Genomic DNA, 21319 nt, shown 5'->3' with positions numbered 1-21319 from the left:
TTAGAGCTGATGGTCTGGCTAGGTCTTATTTTCGGGGAAACATAGCACTTGTTACATGCTCACTTCTTCCATCCATTTCCACAGGTATCAGGCTTCCTTTGTGGTTACTGGCAGATAACAGAAATCCATGAAGCAAGTATATATAAGACAAAGATATTAAGCTATTGGTATCACAATAAGCATAACACTTGCCTAGTTATACTGCCTGTTAAATAATCTATTTACTATTTTTGACCAACCTTTCAAATTGAAAGCTTACTTGAAATCCAACCTTTGTAACCATTCTTTAGTTATTCCACCATATTTTGACGTTTTGGGTGCATTTTAAGATTATATTTGATTTGTCTAAAGACACTTCCTACATGATTTTATACCATTATATATATAATTTATAGCATTCTATGAATAATAAGAATGTTTTGAATCCTTGTGTCATTTTCTACTTTATCCAAGTTAGAGCGCTAAAGACTCCGAGCCATTTTGTGTAATAAACTCTAGAGCTAATGTTAAATCTAATTTGTTAGTTTAATTTTAAATTTTAAAGGCAGTTTGAGCATTAAACAAAACGAATTTTAGGGAAACCTTTTTTGATGGTTCTGTTACCATCTCAGGTATGCATTCAGTCCCCTTCAATAGGACCTGGGTCTCTGGAGACACAGTGCGGTGCTCCTTAGATCATATGACATGGTTTATGGGGAGAGGCAGTATCGCCATACAGGCTTCATGAACTTCAGATAACAAGAAGAGGTAAAATAGAAAACACCTCAGCCTGTAGCATGAGCCCACAGGAAATCCGCCTCATTTCAGGAGGAGTTTGTTTGTCCCACTGTCCTTGGATGATTATTTCTCCCCAATCAGACAAGCAACTTGAAGGCATCACTAAGTTCTGTTCATCGATATGTGCTTTACAACTCTGGTCTGGAATATAGTGGGACCCTAATACTTCTAGAAACAAGAAGCAAATGATTAAGGGGAAATTATATGTATATTTAAAAAAAAAAATCTTTGGATGACTTCTCAATTCAAAATGCATTCGATCTAAATCTTTCAATATATGGAGCAAACTACATTATAATCTAATATGCTATTGATTCAGAAGGCTGTTTGAGATACCTGCTTTTTTTCCTATCAATATCTGCTCGGCTGACTTTATCTACTTCCTTCAAATTTATGCTCATATCTTACCTGTTCAAAGAGGCCTGTCCTGACTACCTATTTAATATTGCAATGTGTTCCTTTGCCTCACTCCTGGCACTCCCAATGCCCTTTACCTGTTCTCTATTTTGTTTTTCCAAAATCCTTTTACTTTCCAACATCCTGTATCATCTACTTACTTACTGTAATTATCATTTACTATCTCTCTCTTGCTGGGAGTATGTAAGTTCCACTAGGGCAGAGCTATTGATTTGTTTTCCTCACTGATATATTCCAAGTGCCTTGAATAATGTCTAGCCACAGTAGGAATTCAGTAAATATTTGTGTAAGATACGAATATAGGATATTTAAACAATGAGAGAGTCGGGTCTGATCCCTATGCTATGTTTCTAATACAGGAGTTAGAATTTCTGGCATTTTATATAGATTTTATTATTAAGGTTAGAAGGATGAGAGGTCTAAGTATCAGACAGTTTTTCCATGTATCCCACTTTTGATCTGCTGAAGTCTTGCCATAGGTGAGAGGAGTTTCTGTCTGTTTTAGCACCAAAAGGAAATCCTGTGCTTTGGACATCATTGTCCTGCCCTCTCTCCATTTGTCATTTGGCTCAACCTTCTTATTCTGCACTTTTTTCATGCTTAACCATGTTATGTCTTGTGCTGCTAGCTCTCTCTCAACAGGAGGAAAGTTAAGGGTTTATGAATGAGGACTCTGAATTCCAACTGCTTGGGTTTTTACCTTGAACCCGTCTTTACTCATTGGATGTGCAAATGGCTATTTCCTTTACTACTTTGTACCTCAGTGTTGTCATCTGCAAAATTGGGATAATCCTTGCATCTTCTTTGTAGGTCTGTTTTATGGAGGAATAAGATTTTATGTGTAATACTTATAATAGTGTCTAGTATATAGTAAACTCTCAAGACTAAAATTCTCAAGAGCGAAAAGCTATTTTAGTTTTGGCTTAAGTGTCCAATACATTTCTTGAGTGGAAGGACCATCTGGGCTTCCATACTTTTTTTCTCTAGGTCCTATAGAAAATCAAAGTACACATTATGGCTGTTTACTGAATGATTCCTCGGCCTTTCAGTTCCCTTTTTGGTTGGTTTTAAGTACTATCAACGCAAATGCTTTCATGTCATCCCTAAAGATAGCACCAGAAATACAAAACAAAATGAATTTCATATACTAATGATATCAGTTCTTATTACACTAACATTTCTTTAAAGAACCTGGAGTGGAAATACTTGTCCTTGCTGGTTCTGAGAGCTAGTCATTCATTTACTGATTCTGTGCCCTAAACCTTAATCACTCGCTGAAATCCTAATAATTGTCAATGCCCATCAGCTACAGGACACCAGCATAGTGTCCTTAAAATTGGGTTAATACTTGCTGCAACAAGGCCTTTTGAACTTTATTGGGAATAGTAGTTATCTCAACAAGAGAGTGCTGGAGTATGGCTGTTATGGGATTTGGTTTTGTTTTAGGTTATTTGGAAAGGTTTCACGGGAGGAGGGGTCTATTCTGGATTTAATGAGGAAGGGGTAAGTGAGAGCATGATTGGGATATCTTAATAATGTTTACCGAGGAATCTGTAGAAATTGAGCAGAGATAAAGCCATAATTGGTAAAGAAGCAGCAGTCACTATTACCTGAGAGTGGGGAGTGTTTGGGTTTTTTGTTTGTTTGTTTGCGCTATATTATTTTTATCTGTGACTTAAAATAGATATTACTTTGGTCTCTGTTGTTATCACTGAAAGAATTCATGTGAAATTATTTATGATCTGGAGGAGAATACAATGGCTTAAATATTAGAGCTAGGCCAGATAGCAGGTGAAAGTTGTCAGGGCTGCTTCTTTCTTTCTCCAACCGTCTGTGGTTCTTGCCAACTTTTCTACTTTATTCCTCAACCTCCCAGTAATTACTTTGGATATTGTGCCAGTATTCCAATCATTCAAAACCATAGACATGTAACCTTTCTTAGACTATATGCTCTCTAGATTTCCTCATGTTTTGTATGCCTCACCTACCAAATACTCTTTCCCTTCTAGTATTAAATTAGCCTCAAATCAGGTGAAATTTCTCTCATCTCTTTGGCAATTTGGACCAGATTAGTGACTTACCCAATGGAGAGAAAGCCTGGGGGGCTCATCAGACTGCCACACTATGTTTTCTGTCTTTGCTACCACATGGTACTGCCAAGACTTTAGTAAATCTTGTGGGAGCATCTACCCAACCCATGAGTTCATATATACGCTTATGTATTTTTTGATGATTTTAGACATACCTGTTTCATCACCCAAACTAGATGATGTTTATTGCAGGCCAGAACCATGTCTGTTTTTATTCCTCACCACATGTGTTACAGAAATGAACATGCCAGGACAATCAGAAAATGCTTTGTAGAATGATTGACTAGAATGCCAGAAAAGAGACGTTTATTGTCACTATGAGAATGAACCACTTCCTACATGGTACATTTTCTTAAACAATAGCTGGTATATTCTGGTTAATAGGAGAAAGGAAAATAAATAAATAAATAAATAAATAGCTTAATTAATTCTTTTTTTTTTTTTTGTAATTGAGGACATCTTCATTCATTTTAATTTTTTATTCTCATTTTCCATTTCCTGTAGACCTGTGTTTTCTGTTAGTTTTTCTATTTTCTATTAATTTGTTGTAAATCATTGCAGAGACTATATGAATTTGCCTACAATGTATATTATTTGGGGATTAAAAAACTCCAAGAGTTATTCCTAAAGGCTTGTCTTAAAGAATTCTACAGCTACTCCTCAATCATACCCTCTCCTCACATCTCAGTTTGGCAGACTCTTCAATTTTTCCCCTTTTAAAAAGCTCAGTTATAGTAATAAGTGAAAAATGTGTTTTGTTTTATTTGAGAACTTTTCATTTGTGGTCAACGATCACAGCCTGGAGAATGTACATATTTGCAGTCACAGTCCAATTGATTGATTTTGCCCTGTTCTTGGTATTTATTTATTTACAAAGAAAAAACAAGGAAAGGAAAATAATTAAATGAAAGCCTTCTAAAAGGTGAAAATACATTACCCTCCCTATTGTTTGCACATAAAAGGAACATCTCTTGTCTACTTTTGCAGAAAACCCCACTATTTTTATTTGAGCTCAAAATATGTAACTTCACTATCTGTTTGGCATTAAAAATGGAGATTACTTCAGCAACATATAATTATTGTTATTTGGTTAAAAGCATAATTTCTTTTTCTTCTTTTACCTGCCTCTCAACTAATTAAACATAATGAGGAATATATCTTTTATCACGCATCAATGCATCCCTGCAAAATGAAACTGTGCAAACCCCCTTCTGTGCCTCAGTAAGGTTATGTGAGATGGTTACGAATTGTTAATGCTTCTTTTTACTTTTTCCACTCAATTTTATGTTGGTAATGATGGTGATGCCTGGATCCGAAGAAAATCAAACATTTCCTGTCTTGCCATATCATAGGCTTGTTTGGCTAGAGGTTCATGAGAAGCAGGCCACCATAGAAGAGACTGAAATCCAGAGGCAGTCCTATCAGCTAAAGCTTAGGGTTGAGGTGAGACACAGACTGAACCGGAAGTAATGGAAGGAGGTATGGCTCAAATGGTGAAGGTGGGTGTTTGAGGGCATGGGAGTAACTCACAAGTGGGATTCTAGGCTATAGACAAGTCTACTAAGAAGTAACTATACCTAAGTGGTAGTAAAACACCATGACAGGGAAGAAGAAAGTTAGTGGACATTCAGACAGATAGGAAGATACTAACCAAACCTCTCATCTTCAGAGTTCTTGAAAAAGAAGAATCCCAACTCCAGATGTTATAAGTAAATGGAAATGAATAGGCCACAAGAACAAGACAGATTTTAATCTAGGCTACATCTGGAGGACAAGAGAAAGGTAGGGCCAAGAGCTAGATGAATTGGTTTTACATGTTTAAAAGTATTTAATATCCCCTGATTATGGAGAAGCAGATTGATCTCTAATCACCTACTGAAATAGCTTTTGCCCATGGGAGTCACATGGCACCAGAGGCTGGTTTAGAGGAGCAAGGTTAGGAGCCAGACTGTTACTGTGGCCACTTGACCAATGTTAACTAAAGTCCACATAATAAAGGAATGGACAACTCTGGAGCCTGGGCTCCTGCTTTGGGGACCATTTCTAGCTAATATAGTACCTTTCTAGAAGTAGCCAAGGAAAGGAGCCTTCCACCTTCATCCCAGGTTTCAACTTGAACACTTTCGGTGTTGAGTGTGTCTTCCATGTAGTTTTTATGCATTTTCCAGAGTAGGCCCTGTACTAGATCATTCTCCTATCCTCCTACTGGAATTTCCTAAGACCACTTGTTCATGACCATTTCTAGCAACAGACACTACACATTTTCTCAGTCTCTTCTTAGATCACACTGTTTCGCTGTCTCACAACCTGGTTCCTAAAACAATATTTAGAATACAAAGCTGGGCATGTTTTGGCAAAGAAAAAAAGATATAATATTTGCCTTTAAGGGGCTTTCATTTTCCCAAAGGGAGTCATGACGAGAATAAAGGAGAATAAAGAAGAGGGAAAGGACATTGTTAGTGTCTGAAACGTAGTTGGCGTGAAACTGTTTATTAATTACTGGTGAGGTGTTTTGGAAGCTAAGGAATTTGTGTATCAAGAAAGAGGCACTGACAAGCAGCATCCAGTGCTGCACAGTCAAGGAGCATGAGAAGGAACAAAGGTCCTGGGATTGGGGAGGAACAATGACATTAGTTCCTTTACGAGAGTAGCTTCTGCAGAGTGCTAGCATCCCATGACTGCTTGCCTTCCTGTGAAGTGTCTCCAACTCTCATTTATTGTTTATAGAGCAGAATTATGTCAAAGGCTTTTCCCTCCAACAGTCACGTTTACCTGAGTGAGTTGGTGAATTCTTTCAAATTTATTAAAAACAAGAATTCCAGGTCTTACCTATATTTAGTTCACAGTGTTACAGAGCCTGCTGTGTTTTGGCAAATGTTTGATCCTCCTTTATTGTTAAATCTCTTTCATCTTACTGCCCATATCTTGCCAACATTGAACTGGCTCTATTTTCCAGAACACACAATTTTCCCACACCAAATTTTGACTCATATCGTTTCCTCTACCTGAAGTGTTCTCCCTGTTCTGTCTTTCAAAAAAATTGCCTATATTTGAAATCCCTCCTATTCATAATGTGTTTCAGGACAACCCTGAACCTCTATATCATCTCTCATGCTGAGCCGTGTGTGTGTGTGTGTGTGTGTACACAGCTCGTTTGTCACTTGGCATATTTTGTTATGTTCTGAATTGTCTTTTGATGTGTTTTATCCTCCCAGCTATATTGCATAGTTCTCTGGCATTAGAATTATGCCTGTACTTCTTTGTATTTTTACCATATTCTGTGCCAATATTATATGCACAATTATTAAAGGCTGTGTGATATTGTAGCTTTTGCATTAGACAGATCTGAATTTAAACCATAACTCTCAAGCCTCAGTTTACTAGCTCTAAAATGGGGATAAAGATAGCTGCTTGTCAGGGCAGCTATGAAGATTTAACTAATGTGTGGTAAGGGTTTCTCTATAAATGTTACTTACCTTTTTTGTCAGTTGTTTGGCATCAGTAGGCAGTACATCTTCAACAAGATGTTTCATTAATGCCTTGGCTAAACAGCTCCGCACTCTCATTTATTTTGACCTTGTTTTTGCGTTTGGATACACAGTGAAAACTTGATTAAAAAGAGCCTGACTTCACGGAATACATATTTAACCAGTAATTTTACTATGTTACTTATATCACTCCCTAGATGGATATCTTAATGCATAGACATGATTTAATTAAAATAACTACAAAATAATATCTACGGGTTCCTATAATGTAAGTTTATCTTAAACTTCTTTACTCTGATTCTAAGTCTTCAGAAAGACTTATTTTGTTTTACTTACTAAAACAGAAAAGAAAGCAGACTGATTTTTTAAAAATGATTTACTGTGTAAACCCAGTTACTTGGTTTGTTGGCTTGGTTAATGCCTGTTCCTTTTTTAGGTGTCAGTGAAGATAAAACTGATAGGAAGCCTTTTTGGATTGCCTAGGGTTGGGATTCGGGGCCTTGCTTCCGGAATCCTTTCAATCAACCTGTATCAGCCCTGGCCAAATACTTCCTGATTTGCCTCTATCCAACAAGAGAGAATACGCTTCATGACTGCATGGCTCCTTTTGATCTTGTGCACCACGTTGCACGGTAATCCCTCAGAGGAGACACTCAATAAGTACTTGTTGAAGACAGCTACTGATGAGTCAACAGGAAAGAAGCTGGGCTAAATTAATCTTAATTAAACAAAAAAATAAATTATTCAGGGTAGTCCAGATGTGTCGAGCACTCCGATTAAATTCGGGGTACATTCAGATACAGTCCATCAAATACTAAGCGTATTGAGTTATTGCACGTATATTAATTGAGCACTTGTTATGTGCATGGAACTCTGATTAAGTTCAGTAGAGGCACCTCTTGTCCTTAGAAATATATAATACAAGTCTTGTGCTCAGCACAAGATTGAAAGGAGCCAGCCTGTAATGGAAGCTTGCCGCTGAGGCATTACTTGGCAATGACACCTCAGCACCATGTAGATTTAGAGTTTACCTAAGTGAGGGGGGGAGAACAACAGTTAAACACAGTGAAAATGGACGAGGACACAAATAATTTAAGGTCTGGAAGTAGAAACCGGCCACTGTTAACTTTACTGTTCCTTGTGAGTAGAAAAGTTTGCTGTCTTGCTTTTCTTGCGTGAGTGCATCATGAAGTAGAAGGATGACTAATGCTTAATGAATGATTTTTGATGTTTGTATTATTGAATGAGTGTAGTTGTTTAGATGAAGAGCATCTGATGAGAAACAAAACATGATAGTCATGACATTTAAGCATCTTCTCTCTCCTTTCAAAATGGAAGTCGAAAAGTTATTTTCTTATTTCATTTAAAACGGAAATACTTTTCTTTCTGATTATAGAATGTTTTGCGGTTTCATTGTTGAACATTCAGATAATATCAAGTGATAAAAGGGAAAATAATAATCAGTGCTTTTTCCTCTAACCAGAAATAACCCACATTAATATTTTGTATGTATAATTACAGACATTTTCTCTACATACACACACATATACAGTCCTCCAAACAATACCCTCCCAAATGCATGTAAATTGACACCATATTTTAAAATTAAAATTGAGATCATGCTATAAAGAAGTTTAACCTTTCTCGCATTAACAGAATACAGTAGACCTACATTATCACCCCAAGTGGTTTGTTACTGATGAACAGCAAAGGAAAATTAGCTTAAGAAGAACTACTAGGATCATCTATGTACTTCATCTTTGCACATGTCTTGATTCCACCCTCAGATAAAATTTCTGGAATTGAAATTGTTCCCTGCTATTCGCAAGTTCAAGTGTCCTATTACACACAGCGAAATTGTTCTCCATAGGAATTATATTTAATACTCCCACCAGCTGGGTAAGAGAATGCCCATGTCCTTAACTCTACCAAAACTGGATTTTATCACTATTTTGAGTTTTTGCTAATATTACAATTGAAATTAGATTAAAACCAATTTTTTTCTGATCATACAATAAGCCATCTTATTGATCTTAGAAAATTTGATGCTGCTGTTGATTACAGTTTCTTGTATTTTCTTTGTATTTTGTTCACATTTTATTCTACCCAGTGAGTTTATATAATTTCATTTTTTAACCTGGTAATCTGTCTTAAAGTCATATCTTAAGAATTCCCCATATCATTATAATTTATTTGTAATTATTTTCTGCTGCATAATATTGATGAATTAATGTACAAATTTCACCTAAATACATACACACACAATCAAATACATGTGTATATTATTAACATTTTATTGAGGTCTAAGTGACATAGAAAACATAACACCTGTTTCAAGTTTACAATTTGATGAGTTTTATACAGGTATGTACCCATAAAACCATCACCATAATCAGTATGGTGAAAATATCTATCAATCTTAAGTTTCCACATCTGTTTTTGTAATTTACTTCCCTACCCTTCTCTGCCTTCCCTGCATCTGGTTTCTCTCACTTGTATGTTAGTTTGCATTTTCTAGAGTTTATATCAGTGGCATCAAACAATATATGCTCTTTGAAGTTTTTCACTCAGAATAATTAAAGTGTCTAGTGGTATCTCACTGCGTGTGTGTGTGTGTGTGTGTGTGTGTGTGTGTGTGTGTGTGTGTGTGTGATTGTAGTCTGAATTTCCCTAATGACTAATAATGTTTGGCATGTGCTTACTTGCCATCCAGATTTCTTTATTGTGAATTTTCTGTTCAACTTTTCTACTCATATTAAAAACTGGGCTATTTTCTTTTTATTGAGTTTTGAGAGGTCCTTATGTGTTTGGATAAAATTCCTTTATCTGATATATGCTTTGCAAATATTTCCTCCCAGTGTGTTGATTGTCTTTTCATTTTCTTAACAAGTATCTTTGAAGAAATTTTTAATTTTGATGAAGTCCAATTTGTTCTATGAATAGTGTTCTTGGTATTGCATCTAAGAAATATTTGGTTAACCCTTCGTCACAAAGATTTTCTCCAGTTGTATTCGCCTAGAAATTTTAATGGTTTAGGTTTTATATTTTAGTCTATGATAAATTTTGAGTTAATTTTTTAAATTAAGAAAAGTATGGATCAAAGTTATTGTTTTTTTCTTTTGCATGTGGATATCCATTGTTCCATCATCATTTGTTGAAAAGACTTACCTTTCTCTACTGAATTGCCTTTGAGTCTTACTTCTGGACTCTATTCTTTTCCATTGATCTATTTGTCTATCTTTTAAACCAGCACCACGTGAATTTATCATTGTAGCTTGATAATAAGTCTTGGAATAAGGTAGAGTTTATCCTCCGTCTTTTTTCTTCTTTTTAAAGTTATTTCATCCTTTTTAAAGCTATCAAAACATAGTCCTGATGCCTAATCTTTTGAAAACAGTCATGTATTTTGGTTTTATCAGGTGGGTAAAATTAATCCCTATGACTGTACTTGGGCCGAGTGGAAGAAATGCATTTCTTTCTTTTTTTTTGAATAACCTCTGTAGTTGGTGCTTTCAAGGAATTTATTCATTTGATCTAAGATTTTTGATTTATGATTGTTTATAATTTTCCCTGAGTATTGATTTGACATCTCTAAAATTTGTAGTTATAATTTTTCTTTTTCTTTGATTGAGAATTGTTAAATAGCCCAGAATATAATCTAACTTATTAAATGTTTCATGTGCTCTTCAAAGGAGTTTTGAGTGGAGGATTTTATAAATGTTAATTATATAAAGTTGGTTGATAGTGTTATTCAAGACTTCTATGTCATTACTAATTGTCTACTTGTTCTATCAATTATCGAAAGACTAGTCTTTAAATATTCAACTATAATTGTAGATTTGTCTATTTCTTCTTTAAGTCTATCAGTTATTTCTTCATGTACTTTGAATCTCTATTATGTGCATACACATTTAGGATCACTATGTGTTATTGATTAATTGAACTATTTGATCATTATATAATATTTCTCCTTATTACTTGTTCCAAAGTATACTTTGTATGATGTTACCATAGTTACTCTACTTTCTTTTAATTGATGTGTACGTGGTATAGCTTTCCATGCCTGTGTCTTTATATTTCAATGACTTGCTTTGATAGCATATAATTGGGTCTTGATTTTTAATCTAATCTCACAATCTCTGACTTTTAATTGGAATAGTTAGGCTATTTGCATTTAAAGCAATTATTTTATTTTGGGTTTTAATCTACCTTTTGCTATTTGTATTTCATTTACACCGTCTGTCCTTTGTTCACTTACCCCCTCTTTTCCCATCTTCTTTAAGATTGCTTTTTATGAATCCATTTTATCTTGATTGTTAGCTTCTTAGCTATAACTCTTTGTTTTATTTTTTGTAGACGTTCCTCCAGGGTTTATACACATCTTTAACTTATCACAGTCGACCTTCAAATAATATTAAATTATTTCACATATAGTGCAACTACCTTATCATGGTGTTTTTATACTTTATATAACAGTAAATTTTTATTTTCCCCTTTTTATCCTTTGTGCTGTTTCAGCCATACATTTTATGTCTACATATGCAGTAAACTCCAAAATAGACAAATATTAGGTTTTTAAGGGCAACTTATCTTTTCAAAGGTAAAAATGAGGAATAAGTTTCTTTTTTATTTACTCCCATGTTTACCATTTCTAGAGCTTTTTAATCATTTTTTTAAATCCAAATTCCTTCTATGTGAAGAATTTTCTTAAATATTCAGTGTACTGTAAGTTGATTGGTGATTGATTCTCTTAACTTTCGTTTGCCTAAAACTGCCTTTTTATACTTTTATTATTGAAAGATATTTTCACTGAATGTAAAATTATAGGTTGACAGTTTTTCCTTTGAATATATTAAAAAATTATCTTGTCTGTCTGGTTTTAATGTTTCCTGAAGAGAAATATGTAATCATTCCTTTTTATATAATGTATTTTTTAAATCTAGTGGCTTTTTAATTATTTCATCCCTGGTTTTTATCCATTTGATTAATATTTATCTTGGTGGGGTTTCTTTATGTCTTCTGTTTAGGGGTTGGTGGGTTTCTTAGATATGTTATGGTTTTCGTCAAATTTGGAAAAATTATGGCCATAAATTTAGCCATTATTTCTAATAAGTTATTAATATCAAATAAGTTTTTTTCTGACATCCTTTCACCCCATTTTTCCCAGAGCTGCAGTTATTTGTGTGTTATACTGCTTGATATTGTCCTACAAGTCACTCAAACCCTGGTCATTTCATTTCTTTCTTTGCCTCATTGTGGGTAGATTCTATTGTTATGTCTTCATTTTTACTGATCTATCATTTGCAAAGTCTAATCTGCTCTTTGGGGTTCTCTCTCTCTCTCTCTCTCTCTCTCTCTCATTCTCTCCCCCTACCCATCATGGCCTGGATACTGGCAGTATGCTAGGAGGAAATATGTGACTTACTTCCTCTTTTCTCTTCTCTTAGAGGTCACTGCTATGTACTGCCTGTCCTCTATAGTCTGAAAGAGTTGTTTTGTAAATGTTTCTTTTAGTTTTCTACTTTTTTAGTGCAGCAGTACTTTTCCTTTTAGGGTGGAGTAGAAGTATTCCCTCAGCAGATTTTTATATTTTCTTCATATTGATCTTGCATTGTTGTTTTTTATATTCACCTGTATAAACAAATAATTATTGGGAACCTATTAATCTAGGCTTTATAGGAATCCAAAGAAAGGTAATGGGTAGAAAATTATTATTTTCTTGAGGTGAAATACTTAAATGTGTTTGTAGCCATTGTTCTAAGAACTAATAGAGAAGGAGAGGTTGAAATTTTAGTTAAAAGGAAAAAGATATTTCATGCACATGAAATGAAATAAAAGCTGGGGTAGCAATACTTATTTCAGACAAAATAGACTTAAAAAAAGATTACAATAAGAGACAAAGAAGGACATTGCATACTGATAAAGGGATCAATCCAACAAGAGAATATAACCCCAGTAAACATCTATACACACAACACAGGAGCACCTAACTATATAAAGCAAATATTGACTGACATAAAGGGAGAGATTGACAGTAATACAATTATACTAGGGGACTTTAAACCCCACTGACACTAATAGACAGATTTTCCAGACAGAAAATCAATAAGGAAATATTAGCCTTAAATGACACACTAGACCAGACAGATTTAATTGATATTTTTAGAGCATTTTGCCCCAAAATAGCAGAATACACATACTTTTCAAGTACACATTGAACATTTTCCAAGATAGACCACATGGTAGGCCACAAAACTAGTCTCAGTAAATTTAAGAAGACTGAAATCATATCATCTCCAAACATAATAGTATGAAACTAGAAATCAATTGCAAGAAAAAAACTGAAAAACACACAAACACATGGAGGCTGAATAACATGCTACTAAACAATGAATGGGTTAACAACGTGATCAAGGAAGAAATCAAGAGATACCTTGAGACAAGTGAAAATGAAAACACAATGTTCCAAAATCTATGGGATAAAACGAAAGCAGTCTTAGGAGGAAAATTCATAGCAATACAGTCTTATATAAAGAAACAAAAAAAATCTGAAATAAACAATCTAACCTTACACTAAAGGAACTAGAAAAAGAACAGGAAACAAAGCCCAAAGTGAGTAGAAGGCGGGAATAATTAAGATCAGAGCAAAAATAAATGAAAGAGAGTAAAAAAAAAAAATACACAAGATCAATGATACCAAGAGCTGGTTCTTTGAAGAGATAGACAAAATAGATAAACCTTTAACCATATTCATCAAGAAAAAAAAAAAAGAGGACCCAAATAAATAAAATCAGAAATATAAGAGCAGATGTGACAATCAATGAAAAAAAAATACATCTTTTCTCAAAAGGATTTTAAGAAAATACTATGAACAATTATACACCAAAAAGACTGGACCGTCTGGAAGAGATGGATAAATTCCTAGAAACATACAATCTTACAAGACTGAATCAAGAAGAAACGGAAATCTGAACTGACCTATTACTATTAATGAACTTGAATCAGTAACCAAGAAACTCCCAGCAAACAAAAGTCCTGAACTGGATGGTGTCAGAGGTAATTTTATCAAGCATTCAAAAAAGAACTAACACCTATTCTCAAACTATTCCAAAAAATTCCAGAGGAGGGAAGGTTCTCAAGCTCATTCAGCGAGGCCCCCATTACCCTAATTCCAAAACCAAAGACATTACAAAAAAAAAAAAAAAGAAAATTATAGGCTGATATCCCTGATGAACATAGATGTAAAAGTCCACAACAAAGTACTAGCAAAATGAATTCAGAAATACTTTTAAAAGATCATACACCATGATTAAGTGAGATTTGTTCCTGGTTTGCAAGATCGGTCCAATATCCACAAATTATTTAACATGATACGAGGTCTGACAAATAAGTTCATGAACTCTTCCTAGAAAAAGTGCGACATACCTTATTGCTAAATATCACTATAGTCACCTTCTAAGTACTCCCCTTGGGAAGGTAAGCACAGACACCAGTGCCTAGTCCACCCTTAAGAGCAATTTTGGAACTCTTTTTCTGGAACGGCCATCAGAGCTGTCATCGTATTACCCTTGATGTCCTGAATGTCATCAAAATGTCTTTCTTTCAATATTTCCCTTGTGTTTGGGTAAAAAAAGAAGTCATTGATGGCCAGATCAGGTGAGTAGGGAGGGTGTTCAAATACAGTGATTTGTTTACTGGCTAAAAACTCCCTCACAGACAATGCCTTGTGAGTTCGTGCATTGTCGTGATGCAAGAGCTATGAATAGTTGGCGAAAAGTTCATGTTGTTTTCGTCTAACTTTTTCATGCAGTCTTTTCAGCACTTCCAAATAGTAAGTTTGGTTAACTGTTTGTCCAGTTGGTACAAATTCATAATGAATAATCCCTCTGATATCAGAAAAGTTTAGCAACATTGTTTTGACTCTTGATTTGGACTGACAGAACTTTTTTGGTCATGGAGAATTGGCTGACTCCCATTGTGCACTTTGATGCTTTGTTTCAGGGTTGTTTTGGTACACCCGTGTTTCATCACCACTGATAACACAGCCCAAAACATGATCTTGCTTCTACAAAAGGTCTTGGCAAACTTCGATTCTCCTTTGCTTTTGTTCATTGGTGAGTTCCTTCGGAACCATTTTTGCACACACCTTTCTCATGCCAAGATTTTCAGTTAAGATTTTCCTGTTTCTTTATTGATGTTTACTTGGTCTACTATGCTTCTCACAGTCAACCAACAATTTTCACGCACCATTGGACAAATTTTTGCAATGTTTTCATCAGTTCTGCTTGGTAATGGCTGCTTTGACCTCTCTTCATCAGTGACATGTTCTCTCCTTTCAGAAAAAACGTTTAGTCCATTTGTACACTGCCATTTTCTTCATGGCATTATCCCCATAAACTTGGACTAACATGTCCCTGGTTTTACTTCCACTCTTGCCAAGTTTAACAAGAGATTTAATATTTGTTCATTGCTCTAATTCAAGACATTTTCATGATGGCACATAGAAACACTCAACAACAATAATGAACACCACTCAGCAAGACACCATCACACATTGACACAAACACAGCTGTGAGACACTGATAGACCAAGGTTATGAAACGTTACCAAGCTGTTTGTACAGTGCTGCCAATGTAAGTGTACAGTAGCAAGTTTGTGAATGTAATTGTCAGATCTCATACACCACATAAGCAAAATGAAGGATGAAAATCATATGATCATATTAATAGATGCAGAAAAAAGCATTTGACAAAATCCAGCATCCACTTATGATAAAAATTATCAGCAAAGTGGGAATAGAGGGAACATACCTCAACATAATAAATGCCACGTACAACAAACCCACAGCTAACGTCATACTCAACAGGGGGAAAGATAAAAGCATTCTCCTTAAGATCAGGAATAAGACAAGGATGCCCACTTTCACCCCTTTTATTCAACATAGTGTTGGCAGTCTTAGCCACAGCAATCAGACAAAAAACCAAAAAGCACTCAAATTGCAAAGGAAGAAATAAAACTGTCATTATTTGCAAATGATATGATACTGAATATGTATCATATCCCAAAGAATCTCCAAGATTCCACCAAAAGCTATTAGAATTGATAAATGTATTCAGTAAAGTAGTAGTATGCAAAATTAATATTCAGATGAGGGTAAAAGGGATCAAATAAATGGTGATGGAAGCAGAACTGACTCTGGGTGGTGAACACACAATGTGACTTATAGATGATGTATCACAGAATTGTACACCTAAAACCTATGTAACGTTACTAATAATTGTCACCCCAATAAACTTTAAATAAAAAAAAACAAACCAGTTGCATTTTATACACCAATAATAAACTATGAGAAAGAGAAATTAAGAAAACAACCCTATTTACAATCACATATAAAAAAATAAATAAATAAAATACCTAGGAATAAATTTAACCAAGGAGATAAAATACCTGTACTTGGATAATTATAAGACGTGGAAGAAAGAAATTGAAGAGGACACAAATGGAAGTATATACTATGCTCATGGATAAGAAGTATTAATATAGTTAAAATGTTCATACCACCCAAAGCAATCTATAGATTCAGTGCAATCCCTATCAAAATACCAATGGCATTTTTCACAGAACTAGAACAAGTAACCCTAAAATTTATATGGAACCATAAAATAACCCAAATAACTATGATAATCTTGAGAAAGAAGAACAAGGTTGGAGGTAGCATGCTACCTGATATCAAACTGTACTACAATGATGTAGTAATCAAAACAGCATAGTGCTGGTATGAAATCAGATACACAGATCAATGAAACAGAGCAGAGATCCTAGAAAATAAGCCTATGTCTATATGGTCAATTAATCTGTGATGAGGCAAGAATATACAATGGAGTAAACAGTCTATTGAATAAAAGGTGTTGAGAAAACTGGACAGATACATGCAAAAGAATGAAACAGCCATCTTCTTATTCCATATACAAGAATAAACTCAAAATGAATAAAAGACTTAAATGTAAGACCTGGAACTCCTAAAAGAATACGTAGGCAGTAAACTCCTTGCCATCACTCTTAGTAATATATATATATTTTTTCTGATATATCTCCTTGGGTAAGCGAAACAAATATTAAAAAAAATGGGACTACATCAAAATAAAAACTTTTTGCACAACAAAGGAAACTATCAACAAAATGAAAAGACAACCTATTGACTGGGATAAAATATTTGCCCACGATACATCTGATAAGTGGTTAATATCCAGAATTTATAAAGAACTTGTGTAAGTCAACCCCCAAAAAAGAAACACTCTAATTAAAAAATGGCACCTGAAATCTATGTAATTTTACTAACAATTGTCACCCCAATAAATTTAAAAAAATAAATAAATAAATAAATAAATAAATGGGCAGAGGACCTGAATAGACCTGTATGTTCTCCGAAGAGAACATTCAGATGACCAATAGACATATGAAAATATGCTCAACATCATTAATCATCAGAGAAATGCAAATTAAAACCACAATGAGACATTACCTCACACCTGTGAGAGTGGCTATCATCAATAAATCAAAAAACAAGTGTTGGCAAAGATGTGGAGAAAAGGGAACCTGTGCACTGTTGGTGGGATTGCAGATTGGTGCAGCCACTATGGAAAACAGTATGGAGGTTCCTCAAAAAAATAAAAATAGAACTACCTTATGACACAGCAATTCAACTTCTGGGTATTTATCTGAAGAAATCCAAAACATTAATTTGAAAAGATATACACACCCCTATGTTTACTGCAGTGCTATTTACAATAGTCAAGATATGGAAGCAACCTAAGTGCCCATCGATTGGTAATTGGATAAAGAGGATGTGGTACATGTATACAATGGAATATTACTTAGCCATAAAAAAATGGAATATCTCCATTTGCAACAACATGGATGGCCTGAAAGGATATTATGCTAAATGCAATAAGTCAGACTGAGAAAGATAAATACCATATGATCTCACTTACATGTGGAATCTACAGAACAAAATAAACAGAATAAAAACAAAGCAAAAAACAGACTCGTAGATACAGAGAACAACTGGTGATTTCCATACGGGAGGGGGTTTGAGAGGCTGGGTGAAAAAGGTAAAGAGATTAAAAAGTACAAATTGCTATTTACAAAATAGTTATGAGGTTATAAATTGCAGCATAGGTGATATAGTCAATTGTATTGTAATAACTATGTATAGTGCCAAATGGAAACTAGACTTATTGGGGGATCACTTTATAAATTATATAAATGTCTTACCACTACATTGCACACCTGAAACTAATACAAAATAATATTGAATGTCAAATATAATTGAAAAAATAGCAGGAAATATTTTTAATGACAGTGTGAGTATGGTGAGACCAACTTTTTTCATACACAGATGGTGGGCGTATAAATTGGTATAATCTTTCTTTAAAGCAATTTGATAATGTGTGTAAAGAGCCTTAAAAATACCGTTTTGACTATGTAAGTCTGCTTATGGAATTCTACCCTGTGGATAGAATCAGAGATGCAGATGAAGATTTATGTACAAGGATAATAATCACAGCATCAGTTTAATAATGAAAAATGGAAATAATCCATTTTTATTTCCTAGGAGGTATAGTTATATAAATTATAGTGTATTTTTAGAGAATTGCACAACCATTGAAATCCTATTTTCAAAGACTCAAATTATTGGGGGAAATGTTCTTACAATACATTGGTGAATGAAAAAATGAAAACCAAAAATGAAACTGAATATAGAGAATAATCCAAATGTTGGAAATGGAAACATAAAACTTAAAAGGTATAAATATAGAAATGATTACAAAAAACTAGAAAATTGAACAATATTTCATCATAGACTTAAAGAGAGTAGATCACAACAGTGATCTAAGGGTTAACTTGAGGTAGAGACATACATCTACCTACAAGAGAAAAATAAAAAGATATTTGTAGATGTGGGGAAGGAAATTAAAAGATTTTTTCCCCATTAAATGAGAGGCAAATCCTTCTTCTTCTTCTTCATCATCATCATCATCATCATCATCATCATGACCCCAAAATACCAGTAACATAAAGAGGGCTAATTTTGTGCTATATTTTGTAATGTTTTTAATGTTCAAGTATTTTGTATTTTACATATATGTATATATATATACACTATATATATATATATATATATATATATATATATATATATATATATATATATATAGTGTATATATAATCTACTATTAAAAATAAGCAAACCAAGGCATGAAGAAGATAAGTTATGCACGCTAGGAAATGGTGGTGCTGAGATTCGTACCCAGTTCTATTTATCTTCAGCTTTCTGCTGAGAGATGAGTTGGGCAACCTTGATAAGAAAGGACTTAAAACTTACATAATAATCACTGTGGAAAAATTGAAGGGATCTGACCAGAGACAACAAGATAAAGAAATGGCTGCATCCTCTGAGGGTCTTCTTAAGATCACCTATTTGAAGTGCCACCAGTTCACACAATCATACATATTTTATCCAAAAGCAATTACATGCCTTGGTGTAGGAGAGAAAACAAAAGAAGGCTGGATTAATTGGAAATTATAGTTTAGTAGGAAATTTCAATGAAAAGAGAGGTGTTACCAATAAATGAAGCTGAATGGGTTCTAAGTTTACTATAGAATACAGAGATTTTAAGGGGTTGAGGGAAAAGGATAAATGAGAAGAGGGGAGAGAGGGACTGCAGGAGGGGGGTCAGTGGTAAAGTGAAAAGGGCTGAAGTGGAAAGTTGATACAATTTTTGGCATCAAGAAAGTTGAAGACTTTGAGGTTACCTGGTTAGATAGTTAGATGAGCTGCCCAAACTTCTGTGAAAACAATGGAAGACGACATCATTCCTGTGATGGTAGTAATCAAGAGTGGAGATAAAGACTGTGAGGCATGTTTCAAAATGCTTAGTAGATGAAATGGAGTGAGAAGATCTCTAGCTGGTAGAAATGTGAGGTAAAGCAAAGGTGCCAAAGTGGGATGACATGAGTCTCAAAGGGTGTGCATGAGGATCAACGCCATAAGGATTTAGGATCAGGGAAGGGCACCATGAGAATGATCCCAGACTTTATACTCTTCGGTACAAGGAGATGGATTTTCTTGTTGAATGTTACAGTCTCGTGCTTCAGATATTGCCTGAGGCACAATTAATGCTGAGTGCCAACTCATTCTCACTTTATAGACAAATGAATGGATATAAAATTAATGGGTCCACACCAGGAGATGGAGGAATTCTGGGAAGAGTTGAGGATGTGATGGCATGGGGGCTGTTTACCTTATAAGAGGGGTTCCAGAGGTCATAATGGAAGCTATTTGTAAAGAAGATCAGAAATGGATGGAAAAAACATGATGGGGAAAATGCACAGAATAATAGATGGACGTGAGTCCTGTAGAGGTTTGTTCATTGGAAGGATGGTGTCCTGGCTGTGACTGAGGATGGCTGGCATGGACGATGTGACTCTCACTGACAATGCTGAGGTCCCTAAGATGGGGTGGCTGAAGCCTAAGCAGTCTGAGAAGGCAACAATGTCAGTAGCCTGCAGTTTGCACAGTATTTAAATGGCAAGATGTGGACATGCTTGCATGATGCTTTTTAAAGACAATCGGCCTTGCTTATTAAAAATGATTAGCTGGCCTTTAAACGGCTCCATTCCCAGAGGAATCATTGACTTGAAGTAGCTACCGAATAGAATTTTTTGTTGTTTTCTGACAAGAATTGGGTGTCATAGAGCAGCTTGGATGAAATTAACCTGAAGTAAAGCTCCTTTAACATGGCTGGGGATGAATTGGGCTATTTTCTCCAATGCCTTAGCCCACAGTGGAGTAGAGGTAGACTTCGGGTTGCTAAAAGCCTGAAAGCCTTAAGTTCTGTCACTAGCCTGGTTCTATTTTTCTCCTTTGATCATTTGCTGAGAGCCTCTGAGATGGTATAACCTCTCTTCTGTAGCTTATATGTTAGCAGGATGCATATAAAAATGTGGTAAGATATATTAGTCTTGAGGGAAATGGGTGAACTAGGTGAATTAAATAGGGAGAGAAACACCCACAGCTCCCTTCCATTAATCATCGAGGTAATATAATTTTCTAGAGGAAGAATTATTGACATGTAGTGAATTGTGAAATCAATATCTGTACTATTTACTGAACACATGCTGGGCATTTTTACCAGAATCATTGGTAAACATCTTCAGTCATAAACTTCTCAAATTCTTGGACGGATTTGTGTTTTAATTAACATTCTTAGCTGGAAACTAGAGGCAGATGGGAAGTGTTGTTAATAATTCCATAATTGATAACAATCACTTCTGAAACAGAAAAAAAGCTCAGTGCTCACAAATTATTTCAGAGAACAAAACACTCTAAATTGTGAGACATACTCAGTGGCAGAGGAAATTGAGTTGTCCAGTGAATGAAGACTGGGTCAGAAGCAGAAGCCCTGGGTTTGCATTCGTACCCACCACTTACTATCATGGAGATGATATCTGTCTTTTCTCAATGCCATAGTTTCCTTATCTATA

The 21319-nt window shown here is 34.8% G+C and overlaps 1 protein-coding gene across 2 annotated transcripts in view; it reads left to right on the top strand.

The window, feature by feature from the left end:
- NELL1 (neural EGFL like 1) overlaps positions 1 to 21319 on the top strand; it is a 755117-nt gene that overhangs the window by 631287 nt on the left and 102511 nt on the right. The window lies entirely within an intron of this gene.

This window comes from Rhinolophus ferrumequinum, chromosome 11 (assembly GCF_004115265.2).
Source record: "Rhinolophus ferrumequinum isolate MPI-CBG mRhiFer1 chromosome 11, mRhiFer1_v1.p, whole genome shotgun sequence".
NCBI classification, from domain to species: Eukaryota; Metazoa; Chordata; class Mammalia; order Chiroptera; family Rhinolophidae; genus Rhinolophus; species Rhinolophus ferrumequinum.
The sequence above is the reverse complement of the archived record's forward strand: the minus strand, read 5'-3'. Positions and strand labels throughout refer to the sequence as shown.